Source organism: Argiope bruennichi, chromosome 7, assembly GCF_947563725.1.
Source record: "Argiope bruennichi chromosome 7, qqArgBrue1.1, whole genome shotgun sequence".
NCBI classification, from domain to species: domain Eukaryota; kingdom Metazoa; phylum Arthropoda; class Arachnida; order Araneae; family Araneidae; genus Argiope; species Argiope bruennichi.
The window spans coordinates 51,328,865-51,346,502 of record NC_079157.1 but is presented as its reverse complement, the minus strand read 5'-3'; positions in this window follow the sequence as shown (position 1 = coordinate 51,346,502).

Below are 17,638 nucleotides of genomic sequence, written 5' to 3'. Positions count from 1 at the left end.
ATAAAAAAAATCATGACAACTAAAAAAAAGTGGCAGTGGATTTTATTCAATTAATAATCAAAATTAAAAACAAAACTGTTTCATCGATTCTTACAGTATAGAAATTCTCTGAAGACAAAAAAAAAAAAAAAAAAAAAAAAAAAAAAAATAATTAAAAAACATTTTTAAAAAAGCAACAAACAAAATTTAAAAAAAAAAAGCTACATAAAAGCATTAAAGCTATATATATGCTAATAAATATGTTATTCTGAGCGTCTATTTTATAAAATTCTGCCTTAACAAAGAGTTATATTTCAGAACCTGGTTTTTACATCTTTTATTTAATTGTATATCTATCACAATATATATATATATATATATATATATATATATATATATATATATATATATATATATATATAGTGATAGACATACAATTAAATAAAAGATGTAAAAACCAGGTTAAAACAAAAATGCGCTTAAAAAAATATAAAATTCAGACAAATATAATATTAGCAATTTAGAAAATTTGTTATTGTTTAAACTTTTAAAAAATAAATTTATTTAATTCTTTGAAATCTTTAACCTTAAAAAATTAACTATGCAGAGTTAGTTTTGTAAGGAAATTAAAAATTTGTTATATGTACTTCTGGATGTAGAAATTTGTATGTATCAAATCCACTCCCTCACCTTCTTCTTTAAAATTATTAAGTTTAATACTTTACACATTGTTATGGAACTTCAAATTCACTAAGTCCGTAAAGTCACCGGATTCGCTTGTAGTGGATGTATGGTGGGAAAACAATCAAAGGCCTTAATAAAGAACGGCGACGATTTCTATTAAACAAGAAGACACTAATACAAAGACGACAAATGTATACAACCGAGATGAACACAGACAACAAACAATAGCCCACAAGTAGTAATCGGTAGCAATAACAACCACAGCACACAAAGCGGTCAGACAGAACTGAGCAGAAGCAGGGAATCTGCGTAGCTTCTTATTACGATCTCTCCAAACGTCTGCAATTCTCCATTTCCTCCTCGCTTTAGCAGCATCCAACTGCCGACTCACTACTATACGACTGTCTACTCCACATACGACTCGGTGTTGCTTCTACAGTAAACACCAGGACTAGGCACACAGCTCAATTCAGCAATCGCTTGAGCTCCACAAAACGCTCGCTCTTCGCTGGACTGGTTCCACCTATTCCACTGTTGCTTCGGACTTATTCACAACTGACTGCAGCAAGTGGATTAGGTTGACAGGGCGCCTAGCCCCTGTAGGGGCTTATTCCCGGTAAGGACAGACTTCAAAGTGCTTGACGTTTATTACGTTGCCGTGATCGTCTTCGACGGGCTCTGAAGATGGAATGGGGTTTTATTTTTCAAACACGATTGCTTAAATACTGTTCAAAATATAAGTATGTTTCAAATATTGTATAAGAATCGAATAAAAATATAAGTGAAATGATGAACAATTATAAAATTATGCACCAATTAATTATAGATTATTATAGAAAAATATCAAATTTCCATAAAAAATTCTATGATTTTATAATAAAAATTTTGTAGTTTGCAAGAATTTTGTGTTATTACTAACCTTTTCCTTGTCAATATATCACCGGTTACATAAATCGAAGGATATACCCTTTCGTATAGCATAGTTAAGTTATATTAACGTCCCGTTGTTTTTTTTTTAAAGCAACAGTTGGGTTATTTTGGGACTGACCTCGTAATTTTGAACCGCGGTCAGATGACGAGGACGACACCTGAGCTGACATTCCCTCTCCAAACTTCCACAGCAGCTATACCCTTTCGATCATTCGTTTTTGATTAAGAGTTTGTGAAAAAAGATCAAATTTGGAGCAAAACCTTTTTCAACTATTTAAGAAAAATAATTAAATTGTAAAATATTTTTATATGATATATTAAGTTTTTTTTTTTTTTTTTTATAAATATTATTTGAAAAGCGGGAAAAATTGCTTTATATATCATTATTTAAGGGGGGAAAAAAACTCCAAAATTTGTCTTGATAACTTTATTACAGATCATTTTCTAAAAAAAATTATTTGATATATTGGCTTTAGTACATTGTGTATAGAAAAACACAACTGTAATGTAAAAATAATTATAAGCAAAGTAACAAAAGAATAATTGAAAAAGCTTCTCTCAATGCAATCTCAATAATATGTAATAACAACATCAGGCATTCTTTTAAAATTATAAAGTATCACATTTTTTTTAGTTATAAAATAACATTTAAGTCCGGCAAATGGTAATTTATTAGAAATATTACTTTAATAATCCCAAAACTTATTTAAAGAATACTTGATTTTGATTTTAAAAATACGTTTGCATAGTCATTTATAGTTATATGAAAGCACAAAACTAAATATTATTCAAAATACTGCAAAAATTGTCGAGCTCCTAGAAATTGGCTAAGACCCTCTGAACCCCAAAAGTTGCGGAACTCTTAGGCAACTTTTAAATTCACATGATCAATGAATGTTACTTACTATTTGTGGTTAAAATTATTATTACCTTAATGCCCAGCATTAAAATTATTGATTGGCTATTAAAAGCAAAATGAGCTATTAAAAACAATTTAAAATTCCGTTGTTTTCTGCAAAAAATGAAAGCGTCAGAAGCAACCCTAATTGAAATTATGCTAGAGACTAATATTTTATTAGATTCGTAACTTGAAATTAATTAAAGGACCCTCTGTTGATAATTAAATCCACATTGTTTTACTTAATTAATGAATGAATAACATTTATCTTTGCTTTTGTGAAATGTTAATTAAAGACTCAAATGATGTTATTAAAGTAATGGTTAATTAATGGAAGGTTTTTGAAAAAAAAAGCAAAAAGAATTTTGTATGTGGATTTTTTATTACTTTCTTGGATATGAAATATAGAAGAAGTACTGCAATCGTCAAATAATTCGAACCAGACGAATCTTAAAGTTTCAGACCTCTTCGAGTTTAAAAACACATTTTGTGGCATTATATCTGTTTGCCCGTTTGTTTGTTTTTATATGAACTGACAATTCAAACCCTCTTTGAGATAGGCAGATGAAATTTTATATTCAGACTTACGGCGAATCTGTAATTTAAAGAAATCCACCCGAAGGAAATCAATTCTGTCTATCTATTCGATTATAAGTGAACTCGGTAACTCCAAAACGCAAAGAGCTTGGAAGGTAAAATTTGGTTGACATTATTTCACATTTAAAGCATAGATTATTATTAAATTTTGTACCAAATCTATCAACGGGTGGACCGTCTGTCAGTCTGTACTTTCTCATGGATGTAAAGGCATGTTTCTCATGGATGTAAACTCATAAACGAAATGAGTTAAATCAATGAAATTCGATATGTTATCGTATCACTACAATTGTAGTTTCATATCAGATTTTGGTTTCATTTGGCCTGAAAAAAGACATTTAAAATAGATATTCTCATGATAGTTTAAGTAAACATGCGAGATTCACACCAAAGATCTGTGGCGGTTTGGTATGAGCGAGGATATAACCTGGGACCTTGTGGTTCTCAGTCCAGTAACATGATCATGATACAAAAGCAATTGCTCGTGCAGCGTAGTTGTTAACTGGCTTATAAGCTATTCGCCACAGACTCTCCCTCCAGTGAGTCGAACGATATGGCTGTTGAGTGGTGATGTATTAGCTGTTGATTCTACTGCGCCTGTACCCATTTGAGTAACTCCAAGCGTTATGGCGAACGCGTGTAGTTGCTGTTGCAGTTTCAAGTGAGTCTGGCGACTTTGGATTGCTGCGGGTAGATGGCGCCACAACAGCTGTACGAAGGTTGAAGGTTCATCGTCCGAGGTCACCAATGTTGCGAATTGAACTGAGCGAGGATAGAACCTGGGACCTTGTGGTTCGCAGTCCACATGACCATGATACAAAAGCAATTCCTTCGGTAGCGTAGTTGTTAACTGGCTTATAAGCTATACAATACAGATCTATATTTCGTAATTATTATCCGCTGATACCATGAAAGGCCTTTGCGATCTTATCCAATATCCGCAATTTTATATGGGTGAAGGCGGATAACATCTTAATTGCAGAGTAGACGTGAAAGATGAGGGGAGATTAAATCCTGATGGTTTTGTTTAATATCAATAAATTGTCTTCTTTTACTTTCTCATATATGCAGTACAGAAAAAAACATAACAATCTTTAAAAAAAAATGAACTTGATAAACTTCTAATTTTTAGACTCCCCGAGTCCGAGTTAATGTTAAGTTATATTAACGTCCCGTTGTAAAGCAACACTAGCGATATTTTTGGGACGGACCTCGTAATTTTGAACTCGGTCAGATGACGAGGACGACACCTGAGCTGGAACCCCCTCTCCACGCCACACCACACCAGCAGGAGGACGTTTGGCATGACGGGTTTAACGTGCAACGGACCCCCTTACACGATGGTTCTTCTGTGGAATCGAGTCTCGAACCTGAAACCCTACGGCTCACAAGCCGGGATTTTACCACCAGGACACTGCAGCCCCCCCCCCCCCCAGGTCGAACACATTTTTGGAAAATGTTCGACTGTCTGTCTGTGATAAAGATAACTCTAAAACGCTTTGATCTAGACGGATGAAATTTAGCATACTGTTTTTATATAGAATTTGTAGAGTTCTATCAAAGTTTGAGCATGGAGGAAGTCTGTCTGTCCGGCTGTTCCAATATAAGTTAACAAGATAATTACAAAACGAGGAGAGCTAGATAGATAAAATTCGGTTCACAGAATTAACATCTATAGTCCAGACACTTGTCATATTTTGAGCCAATTTCAACGAGAAATTAACCGTCTGTTGGTTTGTACTGTTAGAAATATATAAGCCGGCGTCCCGGCATAGGGGTGGCTCGTCTTCCCTGCGTTCTGGGTTCGAGTCCCGGTTCGGGCATGGTTGTACCTCTTATGTGTTCTATCTGTGAGGTGTGCGAATGTGTCGTCCTGTAAAAAGGGGTTGTGCAATCGAATGTGACGGATGAAGTAGCTAAGTCACACTCTAGACCCTAATTGGCGCTACTGAAAAAACAAGAGAGACTCACTCGGCTTAACTCGCTGACAGATAAATGTTAGCGGGCTTATGAAAAAGTGTCATAAGTCACAACAACAATAGAAATATGTAAACACTATAACTCAAAGTCGTAATGACTTAATGGTCACATAATAAATATAACAATGGTGTAATAAATATAACAATTTTATTATGTGACTTTATGATTACAAGTATAGTTTTGAGTCAAAATTATTTCAAACGTTTGGGGGGAAACACTCAAGGTCGCAATAACTTAATGGTCACATAATGGTCACGTAATAATAAATTTATTTTCAGGCATTGAAACACAGATTTATTACACCATTTTAATACTATTCGCTATATCGTTATTGTGCCGTGTTCGAGTAATTTAACTCATTAAACGACTCCTTCTTTATTATTCTCAAATGTAATAAAGAAGGTATAGTCTAATTAGACAGTAGGTATGAACTAATTACATAATAGGTGTGAATTAGAGGTGAATCTCACGGCAGTAAAAAAATACTTTTATCATTTTTTTTGGCAAAATGTGCAATCATTTTTTTGTTAGATAGGAAATAAATAGAAAAAAATTGCATTTAATTTCGTATGAACCGAAAATTAGATGCAAGTTAAAGTGATCACTTACCAAATGCAAAATAAACCAAATATGAATATTATATTCAAACGATAATATCATATATATTGTACGATAATATAACATATATAATATATATTCTATAATATAATTTTTATATATTCTAGCTTTAGAAACTAAATATTATAGGATCGGCTAGTGAAGACATGCTATCATCATAAAAAATAAAATGTAAATTTTTTAATGTGATAATTTTTAGGGGAAAGAGGTTAGTTTTTCATAGATAACACCTCAATAGGTTGTTTAAAGTGCAACTCTAGCATGAACACATTTTGTACAGGTAATAATAATTGATTGACTGAAATAATTGATTTAATTTTCTTTGTTTCTGGAGTGATAAATGATTGTTTCGCATAACTTTTGGCATCTTACACTATTGTAGGTAAGTAAAATATTGTAAAATAATGTTTTCATTTAGCTTATTTTATTTTAAAATGTTTGGCTAGTTTCGTTTTACCTTTTAAGGTAAATTATCATATTAAGTCCAATTTGATAAAAATATAGATTATTTTTATGTAATATTCTTAATTTCTGATAATTTTCGAAAAAAAAAATCCATTTGAATGTTGTTTCTACTTCCACTTTTAGGAAAGTAATGTTTATTTTTATGCTTGTATAATTTACGTTGCAAAACCTTTACATCTTTAAAATCTATTTTCTCAAATTACAAATCTTAATAACATTCTCTTAAGAAAACCCTAATAAATTAAAATTTAATTGTATTTTTTCTGTTCAAATTTGGTATTTTAATTTCTAAATAAATTTTATAGTAATTTTACAGCATAAATAATTTGCTCATTAAAAAAAGATTTTTAATGAGCAAATGTTTAATAATGCGAAAAAAAGTGAAAATTTCATGTTATTTTTCAGCTGAATCCGAGTGAAGACTGTATCTTAATGCAATTATTTTTTAATTCGGGAATAAGATGACATATGTTTCAATTTGTTTACAACATTCCAATTTGTTTAACTAGAAAGTTTTTGCTTTATACCACTTTTTATTCCCCCCACCCCGCAAAAAAAAAAAAAAAAAAAAAAAAAAAAAAAAATCTTTTTGACAAGCTGGAAGGCAAAGGTAGATTCTTTTTCATCTAAGTGAAACGTACGGCACATAAAAATCTATCTGCATCATAAATTGTTGGTGTTAGAAACAATCAAAATTGGGAATTGAAAATTTCTCTTCAGCCCCTAACTTCTAAGATATTGCAGTTATCGAAAAAACTACAAATAGAACAGCTGTCCGTCTTAATGAGGCGTCTAATTTAAACCGTATGAATCTAGATATTTTGTTGTGTAATAATAAAAATAAATAAGCATAATGAAGTATAAATAAAAAAGTAAAATTAAAATAAAATTTAACAAGTAAATAAATTTAAAAGTAAATGAGTAATGAAGTATTTTTTTCTTTAATGATTAGATTCTTTCCTTAGATGATGTTTCACTAAGTATGGCTTAATGCAATCATTTTGCATAGATGCAAATAGTATTGTAAAAAATAACAAATCAGAAAAAAAAAATCCTAATAAAGCATTCTCCCAAGCGCTGTTAGTTAAAACACGTTTTCCCTAGTTAATTCGGGTTTTCCCTAGCGCTATTACTTAAAACGTGTTTTTCTTAGTAAATTCGGATTTTGATTGATTTCGGGGTTGAGCGAAAGGTGGTTTTGGGTTCTAGGAACCATGATCGGTAAAGAACTGAATAAATTTTCCCGAAGTCTTGTCATGAGAACTATTGCAATAGACAGTCTTTCTATAGAAATCTACCTAAAAGACTTAATTTCTTCGAATTTTAAAAAACGCTCTCGGCTTTTATTTGATAGACATTTGCTAAAATCAGCAAGAGTGATCTTCCTGAAAATTTCTCTCTCTAATTGAGTTCTATAATTAAGGTCTTTTATATCTCTCGCCGCATAAAATTACGGACCTTTAAATAAGGCCGCCAATGTTTTATATGGTATTTATGAACAATAGTTACGAAATATTGTCACGTAGATACTTTAGTGTGGAACGCAATGACACACACAAGAAGTAGAGCTAAACTAGTTTATTAACTCAACTCTGAACTGAGAACCCAGTGACTGAGAAACCTTCTGCTTTTATACTAGCAGGGAAAGTTCCAGAATACTTCATACAGTAAGAAAAGTCCAGAACACTTGTCTGGTAAACTAAAGAAATGTCCAGAATCTTCTGGAACATGAAATAAATTGAAACATAAAATCAAGGAATTAAATATTTACACAAACTGTGAATCGCATTGTCTCTAGTGGGATTCGAACTTACAATCTCTTGATTATGAGATCAGTGCTATGACCATTCGGCCATGGAGTGTCGACTGTCTCTTTTCAATGCGCCATATACATAGATCTTTGGCATAAATCTATCATTTTTACTGAGTTTAGTTTAGTTTAGTTATATTAACGTCCCGTTTAAAGCAACACTAGGGCTATTTGGGGACGGACCTCGTAATTTTGAACCACGTTCATTTTTACTGAATCTATCGAGTGAATATGTATTTTGAATGCCTTTTTGCAAACCGAACGAATCCAAAATTTAGCATGGAATTGCAGTTGTAGCTACAAGATAATAAACCAAATGTCATTGATTTAAGTGATTCTGTTATTGCGTTTACACGCATGTGAACAGGGGTCTATCTTTAGAAGAACTGGCTGAAATATTGTAAAGAATCTAGTGTATTTCAGATCCTAATCTCTTAGCGCAAGTTTAGAAGTAAGCGAGTTCACTTGTAACCAGCCAAACAGACTTTCTATGAAGCTTTTCAAATTTAGTTTAGAGTCCATATGTAAAATTTCATCTGTCTGGCTCAAAGCGGTTTTAAATTATCGTGTTCACAGAGAGACAGAGATAATGCCAAAATGTGTTTTTTGAATTCGGAGAAGCCTGAAACGAAGAGATTGATCAAAATCTCGAGTTCGATTTTTTTTTAACGATTACAATACTATCTCTATGATTTGTATACTTGAAAAAAGAAAAAAGTCATCATGCACACATTCCAGAATTGGAAAAACATATCAAAATGATATTATTAATTTCATTTTTTATTTATTATATTCAGCACACTATTCATTAACAATTTCAAAAAGATAACACATATTGCTTTTTTTTTAATAATTAAACATTAAAATCACAAGAATAGTTATTAGAAAAATTTTACGTATAAATATGAAAAGAGGACATTCACAAGTTAAAATACGGATTCCTTGTAACACTTATTTAGTATTCGGTGAAAGCTTTAAGCCAGTTAACAGCTACGCTACACGAGCAATTGCTTTTGCATCGTGGTCATGTTACTGGGCTGCGAACCACAAGGCCCAAGGTTCTATTCTCGCTTATCACGATCCGCCACGTTGGTGACCTCGGACGATGAACCTTTAACCTTCGTACAGCTTTTGTGGCGCCATCTACCCACAGCAAACCAAAGTCGTCAGACTCACATGACGCAGCATCAGCAACAGCAACCACACACGCTCGCCATAACACTTGGCACTACTCAAATGGGTACAGGCACATTAAAATCAACAGCTAAAACGTCTCCACTCAACAGCCGTATCGATTGTCTCACCTCCAGAAGTACAAGTACACATAAATTATTGCTTCTTTGGAGGGGAGGTGGCGAGTTGAAGATAAATTATTATTCAATTCAAAATGAATTTGAAAGGAAAATTGATTACTCGAGTAGGAAAGAAGATATTCTTAAAACTAAAGAATGAACTCAAAAATATTCTGGAAATTGGCAAGACAGTTGGAAAAACTCATTCTTCTATCCAAAGATTTGGCAGCAGTTACAGTTAATCGAAATCTATTATCTGAAAGCGAAATAGTGGACGCCCATCCGAACTGACTGATGATGATGATGACTATGATGTCGTGTCCGTATTAAAACGGAAAGTGGGTGCAGTAGCTTCTGAGGGCACCCGAGTGCAGAAGTCTGACTTCTAGCTCATATGAAGATGAAACGCACACACAATCGCTTGCACAACCCCTTTTTACAGGGGGGCACATTCACACACCTCACAGATAGAGAACAACCATGCCCGAACCGGGATTCGAACCCGGGACGCCCAGATCAGGGAAGATGCGCTACCCCTATGCCAGGACGCCGGCATCAGAATTGACAGTCCTTGAAAGGATACACATCGTTAAGTTTGTACGTCTAAATCCTAGGGTTACTGCATATCAAATTGCAAATGGGAGTAGAGAGAGATTTGAAGAAAAAAAATCTTTTCATGGACACACCATACGAAAATTTTGTAAAATAATGGTTACTATAGCCATGTAGCTCGTAGAAGTTTATCACCTATACACACATATCACCTGTCAATAAAAGACATTTAATATTTGCAAATGAGTAGATTGATAAGCCTCCACTGTTTTGGGAGAAATTGCTTTGATCTGTCTAAAACAATTTCTGTCTTTTTGGCATTAAATGGCGTAAGCATGTGAAGGAAACAAGATATGGTTTTGAGAAGAAGAATCGTGTTCCTACAGTTGATGATGTCGTGTCCGCGTAACCACGGAAAGGGGGTGCAGTAGCTTCTGAGGGTAAAGTTCCCTGACCACCCGAGGGCAGAAGTCTGACTTCTAGCTCATATGAAGATGAAACTCACACATTCGCTTGCACAACCCCTTTTTACAGGGGGGGGGGGCACAGTCCCACACCTCACAGATAGAACACATATGAAGAACAACCATGCCCGAACCGGGATTCGAACCCGGGACGCCCAGATCACGGGGAAGATACGCTACCCCTATGCAAGGACGCCAGCGTTCCTGCAGTTAATCACGGCGAAGGAGGAGTAATTGATAGGGGATGTATGGTCAGTCAGTGGCCTAGATTGTTTATCCTTTGTAGATTCAAGATTAAATCGTATGGGATGTATAACCCTTTTAAAAGAAAATTTGAAATAGAGCGCATATCAATTGCATCTTGGAGATGACTTTTGGTTTATTCAGGACAATGATCCAAAACACATTGTTCGCAATATGAAATTTTTTCTACCTATGCTTATACTCGTTATTTTTCAGACAGATATTTTCCAATAATGCATTTTTCGAGCTCAGAGAGGTCTAAAGCGTGGAGTTTTGTCAAAATATCCGGTTCGAAATTTTTGATTTTTACAATACTTCGTATACGAGAATGTAAAAATCAGGTGTATTCTTCTCCACAAACATCGAACATAACCCTAATCGAACATTACTGATGCCAACATGGCATAGCCTTTAAAGACATGTTGGAGAGAGTAATCATCTCAGAGTGAAAAGCTATTGTTTTTGAAAACACACACACACGCGTCAAATCTATGCCCTGTAAATAAATTATCGTTGCATTTCATGATTACACAATAATTTATTTGATAGTGAAGATTGTGGTCTGGGTGAAATGACTTGAAGACATATTGGGGACACATTATGGGGTTTATTGGTAACATCAACAGCAAAAGGCACATGACGCCATAGCGTAGTAGGCCTAGAGAACTACACATAAAACTTCTCTGGAGAGAGAGAGAGCAGATATCACACTCCCTCTAGTACACGAGTCAAGTTCCCTTCTGCTGGAATATATATATATATATATATATATATATATATATATATATATATATATATATATATATATATATATATATATATATATATATATATATATATATATATATATACTAAACAACAACAGGGAGATCACATGATACATGATTGGCAGTCAGCTCCGCCCAGGAAAATCACGTGGTTAACTGAATTCTTAACATGCCCAAATGATTGACAAAGGTCTTTAGATGTAAGGCCTGTCCAACCGGCTCCAACAGTTTACTTTACAGACCGTGGTAATTGATTTTTGCAAGTTTTTTTTTATGCTTAAGCAAACTTTTTCTGATAGCTTGTAATTTTTAAGTTTCATTATTTTAAAAAAAATGTTTAATAGATGGCATCTTAGCTAATAGACGATTGATTTAAATAAGGCTTCAAAACAAGGGTTTCAGTTTTCTTTCAATTTCTTTGAAGTGTATATTTTAGGTTTGCTAAATTACTTAATAAGACCACTTAAAAAGAAACAAATTTTTATATGCCATTCACATTATGTATTATAGAATATGCGTCAAACAGGTATTTATTTTAAATAATAATTAAGTTTTTTTCAGTGTAAAAACTGTACCACTAAAATATCACATGGGACATCAAAGGAATATGAACTGTCCTTTGAGAGATCCTGTCCTAGAGATGATGCTAATTCAACATTCAGTTAACGAACAGTTGAATTCTTTTCGATCAGTGGCAGCATCGATGCGTAATATTTTACCAACATGTTTTTCATTTTTACTTTTAACAAATTACTTTGTGAACTTCGTGTTTACAATAGAACAATAAAGCGGCTTTCACATGAGGTCAACTATTGTGCACAATAGAAGGTCACTCCTATTCCATAAAGATCAGGTGACCGCAAGGGAACAATGGCAAATTGTTTTACTGATGAGACAGCCATTGGCTATTGTTCCATTGAAGTCACATGATGTTTCTGAAGTAGGTGTGACCTTATACCGCGCAGAATAGTTGGCTTCGTGTGAACGCTGCTTTAAAGTGGGTTCACACGAGGCAAATAGTTGCGCGCAATTGTTGTCTCTCTGCTGTTGTCCCTATATTGTCCCCGTGTGAACAGTTGAGACAACGTCGATGGGACAATGGCAAATGGTTGTCCCGACGGGATAACTATTTGCCATTGTTCCGTTGCAGTCACGTGATTTTCTTGAAGTAGGCGTGACCTTCTATTGCGCGCAATAGTTGGCCTCGTGTGAACCCACCTTTAGGAGCAGAAAAAATCCACGTGACTTCATGAATAACCAATTAAACTAGCGTTTAGCGACATCTTATTGGTGAGACTAACAGTGACGTAACCCATAATGGAGAAATTTTAACTTCATATTTCGCTCAGTTATTACCTCAGTGATTCAGAAGATAGTAGCAATATTACTGGGAGCATTTGAAATATCTTGAATACTTCCCACATAGTGGTTGAAGTGCTTGCATTAGAATTATTTTGGATTTTACTACGTCATGCATCTAAGTTCGCGAAAGGAATCAGTGGTGGAAAAATTCATATGGACCATCAAGCATTTTGATCGGGTGTCTCAGAGAAAAGGGGCTTTATTTAAAAGCTCTATTATACACCAAGGACATGCACGAAAAGTTTGGAGATTTTTTCTATACACTTCAAGTAGATCCGATCAAAATTATATGGCTGTTTATTTCAATAAAGCATATTTCATGTTTGACCCTATGCTATATAACTGTATAGTATCCATTGGTGGCTTAAAGGGTAATCCAGTGAACTCCTTTTTCAATGTGTGGATCTACAAAGTTTTTCTGTCGGCGCAGATAAGTGCATCCGAAGAGATTCCATTCCAAAACTACTCAAAGGATCTGTGACATTACAATGTGAAATAACAGAAGTTTGTCCAAAAAGTTTCTTTCCCTCCTTAGTCGCTGACTTTGAGAATTTATCCTCGGATCTTACAGCCTTATACAAGTTTCCAGTTCTCAATGATTTGACAGTTCGCATTCAGCACTTCACCTTTTCTCTGCACAAATGTGTTTTATTTGCTAGATGTCGTCGCTTGAGCCATCTATTTGGATGTCAAAGTTTCAATCAAATTCCAAAGTTCGTACAAAACAACGACATCTCCCCATCTCTCTTTCACCAACTAGTGAGTTATTTATATTCTGGTAAATTAGAAGGCACGCATTTTCCTTTGGAGTTGTTCCTATTTGCGAACACGCTAAAACTACAATCCCTCAAGCAGCTTGCTTACGAGAAAGTTCAAGAGTATCACAAACAATCAGAAATAGCAGTACAAACTGTAACAATAACATGGAATTTAAAAGAAATTAAGTTTTGCGAAAGAGACACACTTCCCTTTGTTCAGATGTTCCAAGTAGGATGTTGTATGACTCATCTGGTAGTTCGAGTGGGAATTTTAGAGCATTTAGACGGCGAGAAGTATATTGACGTTTCTTTTAAAGTATTTTTGAACATCTTGCACAAGCCTGTCTCGCTATTATGTGTAATGACTTTGTTTTCCAATGGTAAAGTTCGCGATTTCAAAAAACACAGCTGTAGCATCGAGCCTGACGAAGAATGGCATTTCCCGCCATTTGTTAAAATAAGTGACATTCCTAAAGGCATGGAAGGTTATGTTGCAGATATGTGCTTAATTACCGACGTTTCATTGTCTGACGGATGTACAGCGAACGATAATTTGCATACTAAGACTCGAATATTTACGCAAAGTTTGCCTATCGTTTATCATGAACGATTAGCTACTGACTTGGGACGTCTTCATTCATCAAATGTAATATCAAGATTCATGAAGCCTGACATATTTTTAAAGTCAATTGATAATTGTTGTATACCAGCTCATAAAGCCATTTTGTGGGCCAGATGGCCAGCAATCAGAGGAGATCTTCTGAAGAGTTTTGGTAAACTTGAATCATTTTTGCCGCTTAATCTTTATAGTGAAGAGATTCAAATGTTATTGAGATACATTTACACGGGTTCTTTACCATATATCAATTATTCCATCGCTGAAAAATTGCTACAAGCCAATTCTAGGATAGAATATCCGCCATATATGGTAAAAAAGTGTAAATATCTCATATACGGAATAACCAGTTGAAATGACTGAAAAAAAAAACTATTTTTTTATTCTTACTCAAGTATTTCATGTGGATTCATTTTAATACAAATATTTAAATTATTTTATTTAATTTTACGTGTAAGAATATTTATAAGTATTGAAATAAATCTTGAAATATTTTTAAGAATTTTTTGCTTGTGTATTTCTTTCTGACATTCAGTTCTACTATTATAACTAATTTACTTAAATTTAACTTGAACTGAAAATATTTTAATAGAATGCAGTAATGCGTACTGAAAGTAATTAAAAATTATTGTTCTCGCAAAAAATTTGTACTCTGGAAGTACTTAAAATTAAATATTGTATGATAAGCACTGATTATTTATGATGAATTGCTTATAAATTTCTTTTATTTATAGGATATAATTGTTTCGAGGAAACTTAACTTTCTTTTGGCACATAGGTTAGGGTTCACAATTCCTTCTGATGATTTTAATGGAAGGCTAATTAGGAGCATGTTTTTATTGTAACAGAAACGCATAAATTATATATTTCGAATAATTTATTACTTGGTAGGTTTAGATTTAGTTTCTGGCGCAAGATCCTGTTGCAGAATATGCTGCGCCGAAGCAACTTAAAATTTTCGCAGCAAGATAAAAAGTAGTTTATCGTTACAAGAAGCGAAACATAGTGTTCAAACTAATCAAAAGTTAAGGAAAGAAAGTATTAAAACTGTAAGTTAAATTTCATGGATGATACCAACATCTTTAATGTAAGAAAAAACGCTTGGATGATGCGACTCACCCAATAAAAAAAAATCTAAGGTAAAATTGTTGGACTTAAAATGCTTCCAACGAAGATCGGCAAAACTTGCGCATTCTATTAAAATGTGTCGGATTGTTAAAATATCTCCACAATTAAAACATGCTGGCGGTGGCTCGGCAAAAAGTAAAAATCTATGTGTCAAGCGAGTGTGACCAATGCGTAGTCGGGATAAAATTACATCATAGCGCCTGCTAGTTTTGAAGACCAGTTGGCCAATTGTGGTTTAATAAAGTGAAGCTTGTTGTTAGTTTCCATGTCCCATTCATTTTGCCACTGGCGATAGCACCAATGAATAAAAGCTGTACGCTTACTTGGTAGTATTACTTGGTAGGAAATAATTTTAAACCTTAAAATGTTACAATGTCTCATCTCGTAATTAATGATTATTTTTAAGCCAAATTAACAATTTAAAAAAAAATACATTATATATTCAAAATATTACTTTCCATATATGGAAATTACTAATAATTATTTGAAGCCATTTGACTTTAAGTAACAATTAATGAGGAGACAAGTGGAGATTTGATATGAATAAAGGAAAATGAAGATGATGATTTTGATTTTTTTTTTAACAAAATAGTGGAGACTGCGGAGATGGAAGCAATAATTTATCTCGAATCATCCATGTCTGATTTTTTGAAACAAATATGTATATTTTGATACAGAAAGTTGAAGGTAACAGAATGAAAATTCATTATCCTTATATCTGCAAAATTGATTATTTTGTCGATGACACTGGAAATGACAGATTTTAGCAGTTGACTGTTTCGACCTCTCCGGAAAATACGTTATCTAAATTGTGTCGCAAGAATTTAGCGATGGCGAGTATACTCGCCAAACACATGTTATGTATAATATGAAATTATGTTGTAATGAAATGACTTTAATTTTCTTTTATTTCAATAATCACATTTATTTATTTACTTAACCCTTTAAAGGGCCATTTTTTCTAGTTATATTATGTTAAAATATTTTTAGGCTTGAAATTAGAATAAGAAAAGGGATTCATTTAGCTTATTAGATAAATTTAATTTGATTCATTAATTAATGTGGTTAATTAATAATTAAGTAACAAATCAAAACGCATCATTTTTTCTGAGATAAAGAAATGAAGCATCTAAGTTTCTGAGTTATTAAAAACATTTGTCAGAACTTATGCCAACCTACATAATTTCATCCAAAGATTGATAAATTTGGTGGGAAGCATACTTCCCACGGCCCTAGAAAGGGTTAAACTAATATACATTTTTGCATACGAACGAAAAGAAACATAAAAAAAAATTGGATAGCTAATACAACACAGCGATAAATTTAAATAAGAAATACAAGCGATAATAAGAAAAACAACTCATATTATAAGCGATTTTTTTTGATAATAATTATTAATAATCCTTTATGTTCCCTTGATTTCGACTTGACTTCAAAATATTTTTAATATATTGACATTTATGAATATGTTTGAGTTTTTATTGAGGTTTTCTTTTTTTTTTTTTTTGAGTTTGAGTTTTTAGTTTTTTTATGTTGAGTTTTGAGTTTTAAAATTGTAATTCAAACTGCAAATTGTCACTGCTTATTACTCCTGACGAATAAACTCGTCATAACACGAAATGTTGCACTTTTTCCAAGACGAATATACTCGTCAAAAACAGCTAACTGGTTAAGAAACATTAATTACGCAAAATCAATTTATTTTTGCGGTGAACAAATCTTTTGTAATATCAATTAGAAAAAGTTGCACTACGAGGTAGGTGGTTCATCGATCTTATTATTGATATAAATAGTAGGAAAGAAGTTTTATTTTATCTGGGTGAGAAAGTCTCAAGAAAAATAATTTGAATATGAATTGAATACTCTACATGAAGAAGCAGCTCTACTTTCTATTATTAAGTTGAAATACTAACATTTTAAGATATTATTCTTTAGTAATTACTAATATTATTTTATAAATTTTGATATGTATTCCGAAAGTTTAAGTATTTCATTCTCATGTAGCATAAAATACAGACATTTCTATATTTATAAAGGCTATAGTGAGTGTGTTGCGATTTTCTACTGAACAGCCCGGTTTTTAAATATAATATTTTAGTCTGCGCAAACACAGCTACACTACAAAATGTACAAAAAAAAAAAAAAAAAAAAAAAAAAAGACAAGCAAGTTAAAGTAAACAGTATGTTGGAGGGATTCCACCGTTTCCAGCAGAAAGCATTCGGTGTTAGCGAAAGGGTTGCGCATAGAAAAAACCTAACCTCAGGATGCAGGTCTCCCGTTCAACTGCTTGTCTGTAAACGCCACAAGGGGGCGCTCTCTGCTCAAGGCGAAAAAGAGGTGCTACTAGGCTTATTTTCCCAATTCTCCCAGACAAATTTAGAGATAAAATTATTACTCTCCTAAACGAAGATATTAAATAGTTATGAAGCTTTTTATGCGATATTCTGAGAAATAGAAACTATTTTGTTGAAAAACAGTCGATTACAATAGTTAC